The sequence below is a fragment of the Rutidosis leptorrhynchoides genome, chromosome 1 (genome assembly GCF_046630445.1).
Source record: "Rutidosis leptorrhynchoides isolate AG116_Rl617_1_P2 chromosome 1, CSIRO_AGI_Rlap_v1, whole genome shotgun sequence".
Classification (NCBI taxonomy): domain Eukaryota; kingdom Viridiplantae; phylum Streptophyta; class Magnoliopsida; order Asterales; family Asteraceae; genus Rutidosis; species Rutidosis leptorrhynchoides.
In genome coordinates this window covers 557,922,931-557,935,560 of record NC_092333.1, presented here as the reverse complement: position 1 = coordinate 557,935,560, position 12,630 = coordinate 557,922,931, and positions in this window count along the sequence as shown.

Below are 12,630 nucleotides of genomic sequence, written 5' to 3'. Positions count from 1 at the left end.
CAGGTTCCTCCACAAAGTGGAGTTTGTCATCAATAGTAAGTTCTTCCAATGGTATGATGAGTTCGGGTGCAGCAAGACACTTCTTCAAGTTTGACACATGGAAGGTAGGATGAACTGAGCTCAATTGTGCTGGTAGATCCAAACGGTAAGCAACTGGTCCAACACGTTCCAAGATCTCGAATGGACCAATGTATCGTGGGTTCAACTTTCCACGTTTTCCAAAACGGATCACACCTTTCCAAGGTGCAACCTTCAACATTACACGATCACCAACATTAAATTCAAAGTCTTTCCGTTTAAGATCGGCATAGCTCTTTTGGCGATCACGGGCAGTCTTAAGTCTAGCTTGGATCTGAGCAATCTTCTCCGTGGTTTCGTGAACTACCTCGGGTCCGGTGATTTGCTTTTCGCCTACTTCGGCCCAACAAATAGGAGATCGGCACTTACGACCATACAATGCTTCAAAAGGTGCAGCATTAATGCTTGAGTGATAACTGTTGTTGTACGAGAATTCGGCGAGTGGCAAATGCCTTTCCCAGGCCTTTCCAAAATCAATGACACATGCACGCAGCATGTCCTCCAAGGTCTGAATCGTTCGTTCACTTTGCCCGTCAGTCTGAGGATGATAAGCAGTACTCATGTCAAGGCGAGTTCCCATGGCTTCTTGCAAAGAACGCCAAAATCTGGAAGCAAAACGGGGATCGCGATCGGAGATGATTGATAAAGGTACACCATGACGAGATACAACCTCTTTGATGTACAGCTGAGCAAGTCTTTCCATTGTATCAGTTTCCTTCATCGCTAGGAAGTGTGCAGATTTGGTGAGGCGGTCAACAATAACCCAAATAGTATCGCATCCGCCCACCGTCTTCGGCAGCTTAGTAATGAAATCCATTGTGATCCTTTCCCACTTCCATTGTGGGATTTCCGGCTGTTGAAGTAACCCAGAAGGTCTCTGATGTTCGGCTTTAACCTTCGAGCAAGTCAAACACTTACCAACATAAGTCGCAACGTCCTTCTTAAGATTCGGCCACCAATACTGTTCTTTAAGGTCGTGGTACATCTTACCTGCACCGGGGTGAATCGAATATCTCGATTTGTGTGCTTCATCAAGTATCAGGCTTCGTAGATCTCCATAGTAAGGTACCCAAATTCTTCCGGCATAACATCGGAGTCCAGACTCTCTAACCTCGAATCGAGAGACAAGTATGTTCAAATGCTCGTGAGATATGTTCTCCTCCTTGAGAGCCTCAACTTGGGCTACTCTGATCTGGTTGTTGAGGTTCGAATGGATGGTGATGTTCAGAGCCCTAACACGGAGAGGTGCCGTCCTCTCCTTTCGGCTTAAAGCGTCAGCTACAACATTGGCCTTGCCAGGGTGATAACGGAGTTCACAATCGTAGTCGTTGAGCGTCTCAATCCATCGACGCTGTCTCATATTTAGTTGCTTCTGATCAAAGATGTGCTGGAGACTCTTGTGGTCGGTGAAGATAGTGCTCTTAGTTCCATACAGATAATGTCTCCACAATTTGAGTGCAAAGACAACGGCTCCAAGTTCAAGATCATGTGTAGTGTAGTTCCGCTCGTGAATCTTCAATTGGCGGGAGGCATAGGCAATAACCTTTGATCGTTGCATCAGTACACAACCAAAACCACTCTTCGATGCATCGCAATAAACAACAAAGTCGTCACTGCCTTCAGGAAGTGATAGGATAGGTGCGGAGGTTAACTTCTTCTTCAAAGTTTGGAATGCTGATTCTTGTGTGGGTTCCCAAATGAACTTCTTGCCCTTGTGAGTCAGTGCGGTCAAAGGACGCGCAATCAGAGAAAATCCTTCGATAAACCTTCGATAATAACCGGCGAGACCTAGAAATTGGCGAATATGCGTTGGAGTAGTGGGGGTCTCCCACTTGCTGATGGCTTCAATCTTGGCGGGATCAACTTTGATACCCTGGTCGCTCACAACATGACCCAAAAACTGTACTTCCTTCAACCAAAATTCGCACTTGGAGAATTTGGCGTAAAGTTGCTCTTGTCTTAAGAGTTCAAGCACTAGCCGAAGGTGTTGCTCATGTTCTTTTTCGCTCTTAGAGTAGATGAGGATATCATCTATGAAGACGATAACAAACTTATCCAAGTAAGGCTTGCAGACACGATTCATGAGATCCATGAACACGGCAGGTGCATTTGTCAAACCGAATGGCATCACGAGGAACTCATAATGACCATAACGGGTCCTGAATGCAGTTTTCATCACGTCGCTTTCTTTCACCCTCAACTGGTGATAGCCCGATCGCAAATCGATCTTTGAGTAAACACACGATCCTTGCAGTTGATCAAAAAGATCATCAATTCGTGGAAGAGGATATCGATTCTTGATAGTCAATTTGTTGAGTTCACGGTAGTCGATACACATACGGAAGGATCCATCCTTCTTCTTTACAAACAACACAGGTGCGCCCCAAGGCGAGAAGCTTGGTTGGATAAACCCTCGATCTAATAGCTCTTGTAGTTGACTCTGTAATTCTTGCATCTCGGAAGGTGCGAGTCTATAAGGTGCGCGAGCTACAGGTGCAGCTCCTGGCACTAAGTCAATCTGAAACTCTACTGCCCTCTGCGGTGGTAATCCAGGCAATTCCTCTGGGAAGACATCAGAAAATTCGTTCACAATTCGTACGTCGTTCACGTTCTTCACCTCAGTTTCTACCGCTTTCACATGTGCTAGGACAGCAAAGCGTCCCTTCTTCATAATCTTTTGCGCTTTCACGCAATTAATGAGGTTCAACTTCGAGGTACATCTCTCTCCATAGATAACCAGTGGTTCGCCATCTCCTTGTGGTATGCGAAGTGCTTTATCTCCACAGATAACATCGGCCTTTATCTTGCTCAACCAATCCATACCGACGATCGCGTCAAAACTTCCCAGTTTGATAGGTATCAAATCAATTTCGAAATCTGCACCAGCTATGTTGATAATAGCTCCACGACTAATATGGTCAACCTTTTCAAGTTTTCCATTGGCGACCTCGACAAGCATACTTTCCTTCAAAGGAACTAACGACCAATCTAACTTATCACAAAAATGTCTACACACATAGCTCCTATCGGCACCAGTATCAAATAGGACAGAAGCTAAAAGATTGTTGATCTTGAATATACCTGTCACCAAGTCGGGGTTGTCGCGAGCGTCCCTTGCATTAACATTGAAGGCTCTAGCACGTGGTGGTCCGCCATCCTTACGCTTGTTAGGACACTCGTTTCTGAAATGGCCCGTCTTTCCACATTCATAACACTTCTTGGGCCCATTGTTGTTGTGGTTTGGCTTCACATTCAAAGTGGTAACCTTGCAATCCTTGCCAACATGTCCAGATCGTTGGCACTTCTCACAGATAACATTGCAATACCCAGTGTGGTGCTTGTAGCACCTATTGCATTGTGGTAAGGTTCCTTTGTAGTTCGGATTGGTGCGGTTGTTGTTGTTGGGGTTGGTGTTGTTGTTGTGCATGTTGTTGTTTTGCCTGAACCCTTCATGTCGTTTTGCCGGGTTTTGATCATAGTTCCTACCCCTGTTGTTGTTGTGGTTGTTGTCCCATTTCCTCTTTTCACCACTAACAGTTTCAAACTTAGCCTTCTCCGGCTCGTCAAGGATGATTTGATTCAAGAGAGTATGCGCCATGCGCATTGCTTCGGGAACACTTGGTGGCTTGGATGAGGTAACATTACCCTTGATGGACTTAGGAAGTCCCGAGAAGTATTTCTCCAAACGCTTAAATTCGGGGGTGACCATGGTTGGACACATAAGAGCCAATTCCAAAAACCTACGGTTGTAGCTGTTAAGGTCGTTCCCTACGGTTTTCAGTTGCATAAATTCGATTTCCATCTTTTGAATCTCGGTTCTCGGACAGTATTCCTCGATCATAGCACATTTAAATTCTTCCCAAGGCGTAGCATACGCCTCATCAATTCCTCTCGCTTGGGCCATGGTATTCCACCATGTGAGCGCGCCATCAGACAGCGTGCAAGATGCAAATTTCGTTTTGTTAGCCTCAGAACAATTGCTAACCCTGAATACCGATTCCAATTTTTCGAACCATCTGGTGAGACCGACGGGTCCCTCAGTGCCACTGAAGTAGTGTGGCTTGCAGTTTTGGAATTCCTTGTAAGTACACCCATCTCGGACGACAGGTGGATTGACAGGTGGTGGTGGTGGAACTTGGGGTTGTCTTTCAGCTAGTGCAGCAGCGACTCGCTCGTTAATCATTTCCTCAATTTGTGCCGCGGTGGGGATAGATCTCCCGTTGGCCATGATGTTCTATACAAACATTTTGACTCAAGTCAAAATCCATTATGCAAGTAGTAATAATATAGTATATAACAACCAACATGAAAACAGCACAACACATGTTGATTAAGTAATGCAAGCATATATAAGTACCACAAAACCATGATATGATAACGTAAATAGAACACTTGCACACAAAGTAACAACACAAATTCCATTCATTAATGATAATAAGTTCATACATTACAATAAGTTCGTACATTACATAAGTGAAATATGAAATTACAAAAGAAATTACAATACAGAATCTAGTACAAAGTCCTACGGCGATGGTGGGTACAAGATGTCCAAAACATGAGCCAACTGCTCCTCGAGCTCAGTAACTCGAGTCTGGAGAATCTCAATCTCCCGCCTCATTTCCTCATTAGAGGAAGATGATGGGGCAGGTGGTTCTGGCGGTGCAGGTGGAGCCGGTGGTGCTGAAGTGGATGGTCCGGCTCTGGGTGGAGACGGTAATATCAGTGGGTCGGCGGGGTACGGCACCAGCCGTTTACGAGCAGTGATCCTACGACGCCGACCATAAGCGTCAGTGACAGTTCGACCAGGAATTATGCCAGCGAAGCGATACCGCTTCTTCGGCGGGGTAGAAGGTGCCTGAATCGGTCGGTCAGCGGGATCCTCCTCATCACTGGAGTCGTCAGATGAGGTGTCGTCTGAAGAAGCATCGGCGGAAGAACCGTCGTCTGAATCATGCGGTGGTGGCGCGGGTGGCTCAACATATCCGAAAGCGGCCAACATCTGTCGGTGTCGGCCTGGCGTAATCACGGCTAAGCGGCCGTCGGCAGTGCGTCGGCAAGGTGTGCGCCAGTGATTACGGAAGGGACCTTCCCCGAACTCCGCGGGGATCTCCATGCCACCAATGCGAGCCAGTTGCCTCAGGGGTCTGGAAGAAGACGCCGGGATAGGCACACTAGAGCTAGCTCCAGAACTAGAGGCGCCGGGGTCGCCAGTGGGTGTCGGGGCCGGAATGTCGGCAGCAGCAGCAGCAGCAACAGGTGCAGTAGTGGGTGGAACAACGGGGCCTGAGCCGCTCGGGATGTCAGTAGGTGGAACGTCCGACATCTGAACAAGGAAAAATAAATTTTCCATGTCAGTATGTCATAAAGCAAGCAAATAATAGGCCAACAGTTTAAATCATGTATAACAATAAGTAGCATGGCAATATCAGTAATCGTACGAAACTAGCATGCAATCGAAAGCAAGTAATAGCATGCAGTAGTGAAATCACGTAGTAGCATACGGCATATAGCAGTAACAGTAAGCAGCAGCATGCAGTAAGTTCAGCGGAAACAAGTAAACTAACAAGTTGTAGATTAGCCCTATTAGTGAATCCTACTTGGGTCGGTCTTAGACTCACTAATGCATCCTAATTCCCTACAACCAAGGCTCTGATACCAAATGTGACGCCCCGTACTAAATCATCATGTACGGACCATCATCAACAGGATCATTACAAGGTTAAGTACTATATGCGTTTTCAAAACAGAGTTTGCATTCATTAATAAAAGTGACGTCATAACATACGTCAATTGTTTTACAAATCAAAGTATGCTTCACAGAGTAGAAGCATTAAATAAGTGTACGTGACCATAATGGTCGTTACATAACATAAGTTCATAAGTAAAAAGTTTGAATGCAACATAAGTAGTCATGCGATAACAACTCTAGGCAGCGGGTTCTACAGCACGACTAGTAAGATAGCGGAAGCGACTTCAAGCACCTGAGAAAATACATGCTTAAAAAGGTCAACACAAAGGTTGGTGAGCTATAGTTTAAGTATAACAGTAATGTAAGTAGGCCACGAGATTTCAGTGCTACAACGAGCGTTTCAAACGTATGTAAAAGTATATGCTTAACCGTGGGCACCCGGTAACTAACTTAACGTTTAATGTACCCCCTTAAAGTGCACTTGGCAAGTGCGTATAACCTCGAAGTATTAAACACTCATTAAATGCTAGCGCTACTAGCCCGAGTGGGGATGTCAAACCCTATGGATCCATATCTAAGATTCGCGTTCACGGTTCAAAAACCAATGATTAAACGTTACCGAGCTAAAGGGAATGTTTCTGCCGTTATATAACCCACACATATATAAAGTTTAAGTACTCGTGCCTAGTATGTAAAACATAAAATCCGCATGTATTCTCAGTTCCCAAAATAAGTTAAAGTAAAAAGGGAATGCTATAACTCACAATGATTAGTAGTAATGGTAAGGTAGTAGTCGGAAAGTGGTGTGCAAGTAACGGTCCAAACGTCCTCAACCTAAGTCAAATAGCACTAAGTCAATAAGTCGTCTCAAAAGGTTTACAAGTACGTAATTAAGGTCATAAGGGTCATCATCAATCATCATTAAACAAAAGGTAACAAGTAAGACTCGTTTATGAAAGTCGTTTAAAACAAAGGCTGACTTCGGTCAGTCACCACAGCCTCTACCCTTACTGAATTAAGGTGAGACCAGTGGTCATGGCTCCGTCTACGAGTCCCTTAAGTGTGGTAAAATTTACAGAAGCAAACTCGTCTTGGTTTGACCGTGGCGACGGTCTAAGTGCGAGTAGGTCAGAAATTTCTGCACAACGTTAAAGGACATGGTAACGATCGGAGGGCCATAAATCCTAAACCGTAACTCGGATTAAGACGAGTCCTATATGAAAAGTTATCTACTCGAAAAGTTCTATCTAAAAATCAAGGTTAGAACAGCCCAGGTCTACTGGTCTGTTCCAGAAGCAGTAGGTCAGAACTTTTGGACAGAATGCAGTGGGTTTTCAAGGGTTCCGGTGATCTTGGTGTTGGATGCTCATCATGGTTCTCATCCTTGATGCGTCTAGCTTCAAGTGCACCACTCATGGTTGTGTATACATCATCTTAACCAAGATTTGTCCATCATAACCTTAGTGCAAGTCTAAGACATGAATTTGATGAACCAAAGTTACATCAAGTCCTAGATTTACACACACATGAACAATGAAAGTAATTCTAACTAAGTTTTGACACTAGTAACACAAGTGTGAGTCTAAGACATGTAGATCAACTCACTTAAGAGTTGTATAATGTTTGATGAACCAAGGTTTCGTCAAAGTCTTAGATCTAGCACACACATGAACTTTTAAAACAATAATAAGTTACAAACTTGAATTGAACTTAAGTAAGCAAGATCTTAGCTTGTAGAACATAGTTCTTAGTTAGGTCTTGAAGATTCAAGACTCAAAGTCTAGATCTATAGTTCTTAAGTCAAATCAACACAAGTTAGAGAGTTTAAAGTGTTGTTCTTGAACTAACAAGTTAGATCCAAGAAATATAAGATCAAGATTAACTAGTAATCATGACCAAGGTTACATGTAAGTTTATGAACAAGTTCATGAACACTAAGAAAGATCACAACCAAGTGTTGGATCCATGATACTTGCACCAAAGTGTAAGCTCTTGTTGGTTTCATGTCCTTGTTCAAATGTGTAGTAAACAACTAATAATAAGAAATAAAGAAAATGAATGATAAGCCTAAACCAACCATGAAGGTGGTATTCTAGTAACATACAACAAACAAGAACATAAGTAACAATTATAAGGATTATAAACTTTAAATCTTTGAAACAAATAAAGTAGAAAACTAAATAAACAAGAAAATGATTCATAGTTGCTCATACCTTTAAAGATTCAACCAAGTTGATCTTTAAGTGAAGTAACTTCAAAGTTACTTCAAGAACTACAAGTAATGAGTTTATACAACTATGAAGTTTAATCTTTTGAAACAAAATATGTAGAACATAACTAGATAGTTTATGTTCTTGAATGTTCTTGAATTCTACAAGATATTATGAAGAATCAAGACTAGAAAGTTTGATTCTTGAAAGCATGTAAGTAGCTACAACAAGTAAGTAAACTATAAGTAATGAATCTTTAACAAGAACAAGTAACTACAACAAATGATGATGATGATTATGGGTCTCATGGCCACGGTTTTTAGGGAGAAAGAAGAAGAAGAAATGTCTTCAAATTACTTACAAAGAACAAAGAACTTGAGAGAAAAAGAGAGAAGAAAATTGCAAGTAAAGTGTGTGTGTATGAGAAATGAGTGAGCAAGTGAACTAGTGAGTAAGTAAGGAAAAAAAAAATAAACAAAATCTCTTGTATCCCCCCCTAGGTCGACGGTTACAGCAGCAAAAAGAGGGGGGAGGGTGTTGCCTACTAGTTCCTTGTGTGCAAAGTTTTAAAAGTTGGGTAATGGTGGTGTTTACATGGGGATCACATGTCAACTAGCTTCCAAGTCTCTTAACTAGTTTGTTTACTTCTCTAAATACTACTTACAAGTCTTATGGGCTAATAATGTCCATTTAAGTAGTAGGGTGGGCTCATAAGCCCAAGTTCAATCATAAAGCCCAAGTATGTACTAATTAACAAATAAGTCCAATTAAAGCCCAAGTAATTAACTAAAAGCCTTAGTTAATTAAAATGATTAATAAAATTAATCATGAATGTAAATAATACCTGAAAATATTATTCGTGCAAGTTCCGGGTGTCACAAAGACGTTTCGGGCATTTAAAGTTCAAGTACGGGCAATTAAAGCAACATGTAAATGTAATAACATACATTCGTTTAATCAAGCGTATTAATAATACTAATTATTAATAAATAACATAGGAAAAACCAGGGTCGTTACACCTGGAAATAATTATCAGAATAATTATCAACCGCCAAGACCGATTTACAATCAAAACCAGAATTATAACCGAAATATTCCATACAACAACCAACAAGGTCTTAGCAATCAACAAGTATCCAATAATACTTACAATCAGCAAAGACCAAATTTTCAAAACAAACCACCACAACAAACCGATGATAAAAAGCCGAATTTAGAAGATATGATGACGAAGCTAGTTGAAACTCAAACGCAATTTTTCACATCTCAAAAACAAACCAATGAACAAAATGCTCAAGCATTTAGAAATCAACAAGCTTCTATTCAAAATCTGGAACAAGAAGTAAGTAACCTAGCAAGGTTAATAGGTGAAAGAAAACCGGGAAGTTTACCTAGTGATACAAATGCTAACCCCAGGAATGAAACAGCTAAAGCTATTACCACAAGAAGTGGTACAACACTTAAACCACCTGAAATACCTGTAACTTCTGATGAAACTATTCCTACTCCACAAGAACCACAACCTGATCAAGATAAGGAAAAAGAACCGGTAGTTGAAAAAGTTAATGAAGATAACACAGTTAAGGATAAACCTTATGTTAAACCATACCAACCACCACTTCCTTACCCGAGTAAAATGAAGAAAGAAAAACTTGAAGCCGAGCAATCCAAATTCTTGGATATGTTTAAACAGATAAATGTAAATCTTCCTTTCATTGATGTGATTTCAGGAATGCCAAGATATGCTAAATTCTTGAAAGATCTAATCTCAAATAGAAAGAAAATGGAAGAACTCTCGGCTGTTACTATGAATGCTAATTGTTCAGCAGTGCTGTTGAATAAGATACCAGAAAAATTATCTGATCCAGGAAGTTTCACAATTCCATGTTTTCTGGGTAGTCTTAGTTCAATAGAAGCATTGGCAGACTTAGGTGCTAGTATAAATCTAATGCCGTATTCACTATACGCTAAACTAGACCTTGGAGAATTAAAACCAACCAGAATAAGCATACAACTAGCCGATAGATCAATAAAATATCCTAGAGGGATAATGGAGAACATGCTAGTTAAAGTTGGTACTTTAGTATTTCCAGTAGACTTTGTTGTTCTGGACATGGAAGAAGATTCTCAAGTTCCTCTCATATTAGGAAGACCATTCTTAAACACGGCTAAAGCAATGATAGACGTGTTCGGTAAGAAACTGACCCTAAGTATAGAGGATGAGAGTGTTACCTTTTCAGTTGATAGAGCAATGCAACAACCACAATCTGCAGATGATACATGTTATTATATTCAAACTATAGATGCGCATGCAGAATTATTAGAAGAATTTCCAGAATTACAAGGAACAGGAGAATGTTCTTTAGGAGAAGGTAATGAACCAATTGATGAAGCTGAAATGTTAGCTACACTTATAGCTAATGGATATGAACCAACAACAGAAGAAATTCAAATGCTAAAAGAAGAAGACAGATATCGATATAAATCATCGATAGAAGAACCTCCGAAATTAGAGTTAAAGCCACTTCCAAACCATTTGGAATACGCTTATTTACATGGTGAATCTGAATTACCTGTAATAATATCGTCTTCTCTTACTAAAAATGAGAAATCACAACACATTTCTGTGTTGAAAGCTCATAAACCAGCCATTGCATGGAAGATTCATGATATTAAAGGAATAAGTCCTTCGTATTGCACACATAAAATCCTTATGGAAGAAGGTCATAAAACGTATGTGCAACGCCAACGAAGACTAAATCCTAATATGCAAGATGTAGTTAAGAAAGAGATTATTAAACTGCTAGATGCAGGTTTAATTTATCCAATCTCTGATAGTCCATGGGTAAGCCCAGTTCAATGCGTGCCTAAGAAGGGTGGTATGACTGTCATTACAAATGAGAAAAATGAGCTTATTCCTACTAGGACTGTAACAGGATGGCGTGTATGTATTGATTATAGAAAATTAAATGACGCCACCAGAAAAGATCACTTTCCTTTACCTTTCATAGATCAAATGTTGGAAAGATTAGCCGGAAATAGTTACTATTGTTTTCTAGATGGATTTTCCGGATATTTTCAAATTCCAATAGCACCCGAAGATCAAGAGAAAACCACATTCACGTGCCCTTATGGTACTTTTGCTTACAAACGCATGCCATTTGGACTTTGTAACGCCCCTGCAACCTTTCAAAGGTGTATGATGGCGATTTTTCACGACATGATAGAAGAATGCATGGAAGTTTTCATGGATGACTTTTCAGTCTTCGGTGATACATTTAAATCATGTCTAGTTAATCTGGAACGAATGCTAATTAGATGCGAAAAATCAAATCTAGTACTTAATTGGGAGAAATGCCATTTCATGGTTAAAGAAGGCATCGTTCTTGGACATAAAATTTCAAAAGAAGGGATTGAAGTGGATAGAGCTAAAGTAGATGTAATTGCTAAACTTCCACATCCCACCAATGTTAGAGGAGTTAGGAGTTTTCTAGGGCATGCCGGTTTTTACCGACGTTTCATAAAAGATTTTTCTAAAATTGCCACTCCTATGAATAAACTCCTAGAAAAGGATGCGCCATTCATCTTTTCAGATGAATGTATCAAATCTTTTAATATTCTTAAAGAAAAACTCACTAATGCACCAATCATGATAACACCAAATTGGAATCTACCATTTGAACTAATGTGCGATGCAAGTGATTTTGCAATGGGAGCCGTTTTAGGACAAAGGATTGAAAAACGATTTCAACCTATATATTATGCTAGTAAAACATTACAAGGAGCACAAACGAACTATACAACTACTGAAAAAGAACTCCTTGCTATTGTCTTTGCTTTTGACAAATTTCGATCATATCTCGTTCTAGCAAAAACGGTGGTCTATACCGACCATTCTGCTCTTAGATACCTATTTTCAAAACAAGATGCTAAACCAAGATTAATCCGTTGGATCTTACTCTTACAAGAGTTTGATATTGAAATCAGAGATAAAAGAGGAGCAGAAAATCTAGCCGCTGATCATCTTTCTCGTCTTGAAAATCCCGAATTAGAAGTTCTAAATGAATCAGCCATACAAGACAACTTTCCTGATGAATATCTATTGAAGATAGATTATAAAGAAATTCCATGGTTTGCAGACTATGCAAACTACTTAGTTTGTGGATTCCTTGAAAAAGGATTATCGTACCAAAGACGAAAGAAATTCTTCAGTGATATAAAACACTATTTCTGGGAAGATCCACATTTGTTTAAAAGTTGTCCCGATGGAATAATACGCCGATGTGTATTTGGAGATGAAGCTAGTAAAATTTTAAACCATTGTCACACAGGACCAACAGGAGGGCATTATGGGCCTCAACTAACAGCAAGAAAAGTTTATGAAGCTGGATTCTATTGGCCTACAATTTACAAAGACGCACACCTTCTTTGCAAATCCTGTGATGCATGTCAAAGGGCCGGAAAAATAAGTCAACGTGATGAAATGCCACAAAATGTCATCCAAGTATGTGAAGTATTTGACATTTGGGGTATTGACTTTATGGGTCCATTTCCAAAATCTCATAATAATCTATATATACTCGTAGCCATTGATTATGTATCTAAATGGGCGGAAGCACAAGCTCTCCTAACTAACGATGCACGAGTTGT